This window comes from Grammomys surdaster, unplaced genomic scaffold (assembly GCF_004785775.1).
Source record: "Grammomys surdaster isolate TR1022 unplaced genomic scaffold, NIH_TR_1.0 129, whole genome shotgun sequence".
Lineage (NCBI taxonomy): Eukaryota > Metazoa > Chordata > Mammalia > Rodentia > Muridae > Grammomys > Grammomys surdaster.
Window position 1 is genome coordinate 16,409,108 of NW_021604587.1, and position 8,139 is coordinate 16,417,246.

Consider the following 8,139-nt stretch of genomic DNA (forward strand, 5'->3'; position numbering starts at 1 on the left):
TTCAAACATCCCTGGTGTTCTTTATTTCTCCTTCCTCCGTATCCTTCTGTATTGATCCCTCCCCCTCCCAGTTAAAACTCCCTTTCTACTTCTCACCATCCATGCCTCCATCACTAACATCCTGTTGTTCTACTCATTTGTGACACAGTTCTAGCTTTTAAAATATGGCCACATCCCAGTTCTGGCTACTGTTACTTTGGCTAGTATAGACTGTAGTAACCAAAAGACTCAGATATGTAATGACTCAGCTCTTGAGCACTTATTTCCAAGTGACAATTACTTAAGTGACCAGTGTTTCACATGTGGTCATCATGCTTGGGTGATGGGGGCATATGGGTGGGACATCATTGTCTCAGCTCAGAGAGAAGAGGATCACATGAGAGGTTTTGATGGACAGGTCAGGAGGTGGTAGACAGCAATGAAACTCACTCTCATTAGTCAGAATTAGTCACGTGTTCATAATAACAGCCAGGGAAGCCTGGAAGCATAGTCTACCTGTGCACCCAAGAAGTGAACTGTTATGAACAATGAGCTGTGTCTGCTGTGTGTACATTTCTGAGATATCACAGCCTAACATGTGGGGATTCTGGCTGCACAGGTTTGTGTAGAGGAGAAAGTGAGACTGAGTTAGAGAAACACTTGGAAATGATGTTGCACGGCTGAAGCAGCTGATGGTTGGTGCACTGTGATGTAGTTGAGAAGGGGAACTGTCTCCATATGACCACATAACTATTTCTCTGCTTTAGATTATTCCTTTATAGGAAAGAGTACCTCACCATTGTGGGGAAAATTTAAGAAGGCCGACACAGCCGCGCAAGCCCCGAAGGGGCTTCTGCCCCCGTGGCGGGTCCCACATTAGAGAAGAAGTCCTATGGTTCCAGTGGCCTGAGGGCCTTGGCAGCTGCAGGCCCCAGTAACACGAGGAAGTCCTTGTTTCCAAAAAGGTTTATTGTCATGGCGGATAATAGATGGATCTAGGCGTATCCCCCCAAAACTCAGGGCAGTCCCGAGTTATATAGGGAGGGAGAAAGGGGGAGGATCTGGGAGAGGATCTGGGGGAGGCATGTTTAATTTGCTCTGCCCTCTGGCCTTCATTAGTATGTAAATCCCTAGGGCCTGAGGGCTATAGCCTGGCCTATGTGACTCTATGGAGACCGTGACTGCTTTTCAGGATCCTGGATGATGGGGGGGACTGAACTCCTGCCGGTTCTCGTGCAGAATTCCACGCAGAATCTCGGGGTTCTATGCACCTGCTCAACCATGACCCAGGATACCCTTACGCAGTCCCACACACCATCATTAGAAATAACCCCCAGACATATGTTTACACTCACCTCCACACACTTTATACCTATAAGAGAATTTCCTGCTGTCGTGATAGAGTAAGGTTTATACTGACATTGAGAGAGAACGTGTCAGCCTTTTGCAAGACAGCTTTGACAGTTGTGTGATGACTAAGTCATTGACAGATACTCTGTCTACCATAAAATTATGAGCAACGAAAATGAATTGCATGCCCCACATCTATCCTGTGCCTCCTAACAGAGAGAGTCATGACAGACTCCAACTCCATAGGGAGCTAGTTTCAGTGAATCTGGGGATCAGTGTACCTCAGTGCTCTCCAGTTTCAAGATGGGTCCAGGAAATATGGAGATGGAGGGATGTCTTCTACTAGATTTTTTGGGGGGATTAAAAAAAAAAAAAGATGTGTTATTGGATTGCTACTGCTATGATGAAATACCATAGCCGAAGCAACTTGGGAGAGAGAGGGCTTATTTCACCCACCACTCTATAAAAGAGTTTATCACCAAAAGTAGTGAGAGCGGAAACTCAAGCAGGGCAGGAACCTAGATGTAGGAGCTGATGAAAGGCCATGGAGGGGTGCTGTTTACTGCCTTGTTCATCATGGCTTGCTCAGCCTGCTCTCTTATAGCACCCAGGACATCAGCCCAGGGATGGCACCACCCACAATGGGCTGGGCCTTCACCCATCAGTCATTACTTAGGAAATGCCCTACAGCCAGATCTTAAGAGTTCAGACAGGCAGATTTTCTCCTAATAAACCTCATCTTTTCCATCACTAATATGCAAACTCCTGAAGGGCCTTCAAAGACCTGGCTTGCCTCCTGAGCTGGCTAGTTTTATGTCAACTTGACACAAGTTAAAATGCTCTGAGAGCCTCTTTTGATAAAGTCTCCTTTTTTGAGGAATAAAAAGAGACTTGGTGGCATGCAAAGTCATATGTAAAGGGTGGATCTTATTTCTTCTTTTAATTATGAAATAAAACTTTCACTTAGTCCTCTGAATCGTCTTGAGTATAATAACACATAAGTCTATGACTAACTTCCAAGATCAAAATGGTGTGTGCCTGCATGCATGCGTGTGTATGTGTGTGTGGGTGTATCTGTGTGTGTTTGTGTGTGCGTATGCACCCATGGACACATGCATGTGCAAGTGAATATCTGTTTGTATGTGCATATGCATGTGCATTTGTGCACGTGTGTACACATGTGTGTCTCTCAGTGTGTATGTGTGTATGTATGTGTGTATGGGACATGTGTGTGCATATGTGATTCTAAAAAATCTGGGATTCTTCACTATCTTTTCTTTGTCATTCCCTGGTGCAAGAAAGTAGTACCTATCTTTAATTGATTCTTTCTCTCCTCCAACCCTTTGCTCTCTTCTTACCATTCCAAGGTCTTCCTAGCTTCAAACTTGTTATAGCTTGTCATCCTCCTACCTCAGTTACCCGTGTGTGTGCGTGTGTGTGTGTGTGTGTGTGTGAGAGAGAGAGAGAGAGAGAGAGGGAGAGAGAGAGAGAGAGAGGGAGGGAGAGAGGAAGGGAGAGAGAGAGAGAGAGAAAGAGAGAGAGAGAGAGAGAGAGATATTTGTACAGAGTTTTAAAACCTGGGCTTCCTGGTGTAGCTGTATAGACTTGAACTGATGATAAACCTTTTCCTGGAAATGATGGTCCTCTGGCTTTTATAAGACTCTAGAATGGGGTCCATAATCCTACATGGTTAGATCCATGATTTAACACTGAGGATGGACAGAAACAAGTTCACCTTTGGCAACCCCACTGCTTGTCTCCACTTAAAAATGGATGTCATCCCTGTCCCTGGAAGCATTACAGGTCTGGCTGTGGTGTCACATGTGTATCAGTAGTTGGCAGAGAGGAGAGAAGCTGTGTCTGTGCTTATTGTTCTGATCTATGAACGTCTGAATGATTAATAACCTAATATTTCCAGAAAAAAGAGTCTGAGATGACCACTAGTCCAGCACTGCACAGGCCCTGATGGACTCCCAAGAAGGGGAACAAGCTGGAGACTAAAAGAACCCTACCTGGGACTATGTTGGGGGTGGGGCAAGCCTGGACAGAGGACTCTCTGAGATCACTCAGAAGAGCTGGGCAAAGAGAGTGTAAGATGACCACCAGACTGGAACCATGGGGCTTGAGATGACCACCAGTCCAGTGCTGCACAGACCATGCCTGAGATGACCCCTGCCTGGTGCCATAATGCATGAGCAAGGCATAGCACTCCTGAGACCACTCCTGAGATAACGCTAGGCATCAGAGACCCCAGCTGTCTCTACGAGGAACAAGTAAGTGGTGGAGAAATGGAAGGGAAGTAGAAACAGAAGGATGTGGGCACAATGAAGAGAGGCAGAACTGGAGACTCAAGCTTAGTGGGGAATAGCCTGAGCTGATGTTGCCACGTGGGACCATGGTGGGGTCCTGGCCTGTGCTGCCACTGCGGGGGGGCACATCTGTGTTAATGACCTTGCAGCAACATGGTTCTGTTACCACCAAAGGCCAGGTGGATGTCCCTGGTCTGGGCTGCCACCCAGGGACATATGCCTGAGCTAGATAAAACTAGCTCTACCTTTTACCTGGGCATCATGGGAGAGCTATCCCTGGGGGTTTGAAAGCAGGAGAGCTGACACCACTCCTAGACAGGTGTATCACTCGGGAGAGCAGGCCCTGTAAGGGTAAAGGAGAAATTCCCTCACTATCCTTTCCCCCTGCTATCTACAGCAGGCAGGAGAGCTAGCCCTGGGGTTATGAGTGCAGGAGAGTGGGCCCCAAACCTCAGTTGGGCAGCACAGTGGAGCTGGCCCTGGATATGGGGTTTCAGGTGAGCCAACCCCAAGGGTATGAATGTGAGAGAGCTGGTCCTACCTTGTGTCTGCTGGGGGGGTACAGATGAGGAAGAGACAGCATGTTCCTCTCTCTCTCATCCATCTATGGAAAGCAAGAGAGCTGGCCCCAGGATCATGACAGTGAGGGGACAGGCCGTGTCTTTCATCGGGTGCAACGCTCAGGAGAACAGGACCAGCACCTTGCCTGGGCATCAGGGTAGAGCTAGCCCTGGTTGTTGGGAGTTCCTGGTGAGCCAGCTTTGAAGGCATGGAAGCAGGAGAGCCACCAGGCTGACCAGCTTGGGTACCTCTCATCCCAGATCCAGGGCTTTGAATTGGTCCCACCCCAACATCTACCTCATCGATGAACTGCTGAAGTGCATGAAGGGGCCAGTCCTACAGATCCAAAACAATAGGATCTCCACAACACAGGGCAACTACAGGATATCTGAGAGGAGTCCCAGTGAGGATCCAGTATTGATAGTGTAGCAGAAGCCAGAGGCCTTGTACCAGACAAATAAGTCATTGCAATGGACATATGCAAGCACAGAAGTGTGAGCAAAATGGCATACTGTGGGACACACTGTGACACACTACAGCTTTCACAACGAGATATTTTTCCCCTCTGTTGGGGGAGAGGTTGCCCGGGTGGAGGGTGTGTTTGAGGGGAGAGAGAGTGGTATTGGGTTCCATGACATGAAATCCACAGAGAACCAATAAAAAGTTATATATACATATACATCATATACACAAATACACACATGCACACATATATATACATATATGTAGACTATCCTGTTTCTTCTTCAATGTCCTCCCTAATGGTTCATGATATGCCTTCCAAGTGACTGATCTGATATGCTTCGAAGCCCATATCTCACTCTACCTTTCTTTCTTTCCTTCCTCTTTCTCTTGTCTCAAATATGCCCACTGTCAATCTCCATGGCCCCTGACTGTGGCCAGAGGTCTACACAATTGTGAGAACTAAACCAAGCACTTTCACTTCTTAACCTGCATTCTGTCTCTTTGTCACTTCATTTTCTCCAAGAATAAAATACTGACACATCAGGTTATTCTAGAATTCATGAGATTCCAAGCTTCTACGTACCCTGCAATGACATCCCAGCAGCATTTTTACAAGTGTCCCAATCTATCATGAGCAATCAGTATTAGTAATTAAGACACTCTGCTAAATGTACCACTTTGCTTCCCTGTGTTTCCTGAGTTTTTGTCTGAGCCTTGCCATACTGCTGAAGGCATGCAGGAGAAGTCCTTCCCATGTTTTCAGAGATAATACTATAGACCAGAACCTGAAGAGTTAAGTTCCTGGTACACAGTCCAAAGTAAGTCAGAGGCACAGCCAAGAATAGAACAGAGGCTTAAATATCCCTCCCTGCTTCCTGCTACACTATACCTGTGTGTACATTTTTTGATGGAGAGTCAGATGTTATTTTAAGGCTCTCCAAGGCCCTTAACTGGCATTTAGTTTTAATTGTGCCTCTGGCAAACTAGATCTACTCTGGTTGCCAAAAGGAGATCTGACCACTTAAGGTACCATGGAGGACAGTTCTGGAATTGGGTTTTTAATTAGATTGACTTAAAGATCAATCAGACATAACTATATGTGAGTTTTTAAATTTCTATTTTATAGGCAAATGGAGTTAGCTTTTACCCCTGCGTACTATGCTTACTAATCATCTTCTCTTCTCAACTTTCTTCTCTCCTCTCCTCTCCTCTCCTCTCCTCTCCTCTCCTCTCCTCTCCTCTCCTCTCTCCTCTCTCCTCTCCTCTCCTCTCCTCTCCTCTCCTCTCCTTTTCTCTTCTCTTCTCTTCTTTTCCTTTCTTCTCCTTTTGATCATCTACTTAGCCCAGAGATCAATGCTTTATGGAACAGAAACTTGGATTATTGCACTGATTTTATTATGCAAAAACTCCAGCACCAAAAGCAAGGGCACCTTTGAATCTTCTCCTGTTTCCTACTCCATGCTTGGCAAAGCCAAACCTCTGACACAGGGCTGAGCTAATGAGCTTAATGAAATTTAAGAGCTATGGACTCAGAAGAGGAAGAAAACTAAACCCTAACATTAAAGTGCCCATAGTATGTGGAGTCCCTGGATTGATGAAAGATTATCTCAGTTTCTTTTTCTGTTAGTATAAGATAACCTGACTAAAGCAATTTAAGGGGAAGGGATATATTTTAGCTCACAGTTCTGGGTTATAGAGCATCATAGCAGGGAAGTCGCCACCAACCAGTAGTAGAAACTTGAGAGAGCTGCTCATATCACATCCATAATCAGGACCGGAGGGCAATGAATGCATATATGTGTACTTTTAGCTCACTTTCTCCATTTTATACAGTTCAGGATCCCAGTAGGGAATGATACCACCCATAGTGGGCAGGTCTTCCGATTCAGTCAACATAATCAAGATAACCACCCACAGATTCTCAGAGGCTCATCTCTCAGGTGATTTTAGATTTTTGTCAAGTTACAACACAATCACACAGACAAAGAAAGCCCTATACTCACCATGATTGTGGCAAACTATCGTCTGCACTATCACTGTCTGCTGGTGCTATGTTGCCTGTGATATAAAATCAAGTAGCCGGAGCTCACAAGGTGAGTAATTGGGCAGGTAGTTAAGAATTCTTTGGAAATCAGTCTGGCGGTTCCTCAGAAAATTGGACATAGCATTACCCGAGGATCCAGCTATACCACTCCTAGGCATATACCCAGAAGATGCTCGAACATATAATAAGGACATATGCTCAACTATGTTCATAGCAGCCTTATTTATAATAGCCAGGAGCTGGAAAGAACCCAGATGTCCTTCAACTGAGGAATGGATTCAAAAAATGTGGTATGTTTACACAATGGAGTATTACTCAGCTATTAAAAACAATGAATTCGAGAGGTTCCTAGGTAAATGGATGGAACTAGAAATTATCATCCTGAGTGAGGTAAGCCAATCACAAAAGAAGACACATGGTATTCACTCACTGATTATTGGATATTAGCCTAGAACCTTGAAATGCCCAAGATGCAACTCACAGGCCACATGAAGCCCATAAAGAAGGAAGACCAAGTGAGGGTGATTCGGTCCTTCTTAGAAGGAGCAACAAAATACTCAAGGGAGCAAATATGGAGACAAAGTGAGGGACAGAAACTGAAGGAGGGGCCGTCTCAAGACCACTCCACCTGAGTATCTATCCCATGTGCAATCACCAAAGGTAGATGCTGATGTGGAAGACAGGAAGTGCATGCTGATAAGAGCCTGATATGGATATCTCCTCAGAGGCCTTCAAGAGTCAGACATATTCAGAGGCAGATGCTCACAACTAGCCATTGAACTGATCATGGGGTTCTCAATAGAGGAGTTAGAGTGAAGACTGAAGGAGCTGAAAGGATTTACGGCACCATGAGGAGAGCAACAATACCAACCAACCACAGCTCCCAGGGTCTAAACCACCAGCCTGGGAGCACTTAGGGGGGGATCCAGGGCTTCAGCTGAATATGTAAAAGTGGAGGGCCCTGCTGGGCATAGGTGGAAGAAGAGAACCTTGACCTCATGAAGGCTGGATGCCCCAGGGGGTGGGAATTTTGAGGGTGGGGAGGTGGGAGTGGGGGGGGTAGATAGAGGTTACATCCACAGAGAAGAAGGAGGAGGGGCGAGGGGATTGGGGGTTCCGAGGGGGTGGTGGGGGATGGGGTAAGGGGACAACATAGGAAATGTAAATAAATCATCCAAAAAAAAAAAGGATTGAAAAAAAAAAGAATTCTATGCATAGTTAATACCAAATATCCTCTGGCCTGTGATAGTTAATCTTCATTATCAACTTGACTAAATTTAGTAGGAAAGTGTTTCCTCTAGGAAGCATCTCTCTCTCTCTCTCTCTCTCTCTCTCTCTTTCTGTGTGTGTGTGTGTGTGTGTGTGAGAGAGAGAGAGAGAGAGAGAGAGAGAGAGAGAGAGAGAGAGAGAGTGGATGTTTTCAGAATATGA

At 45.7% G+C, this 8,139-nt stretch overlaps 1 non-coding gene across 1 annotated transcript; it reads left to right on the forward strand.

The window, feature by feature from the left end:
• The first annotated feature begins 3,110 nt into the window (after positions 1-3,110).
• Positions 3,111-3,242, forward strand: LOC114612382. The gene has a single exon (XR_003709999.1). It is a non-coding gene; the product is annotated as a small nucleolar RNA SNORA17 (small nucleolar RNA).
• Positions 3,243-8,139: the final 4,897 nt, after the last annotated feature.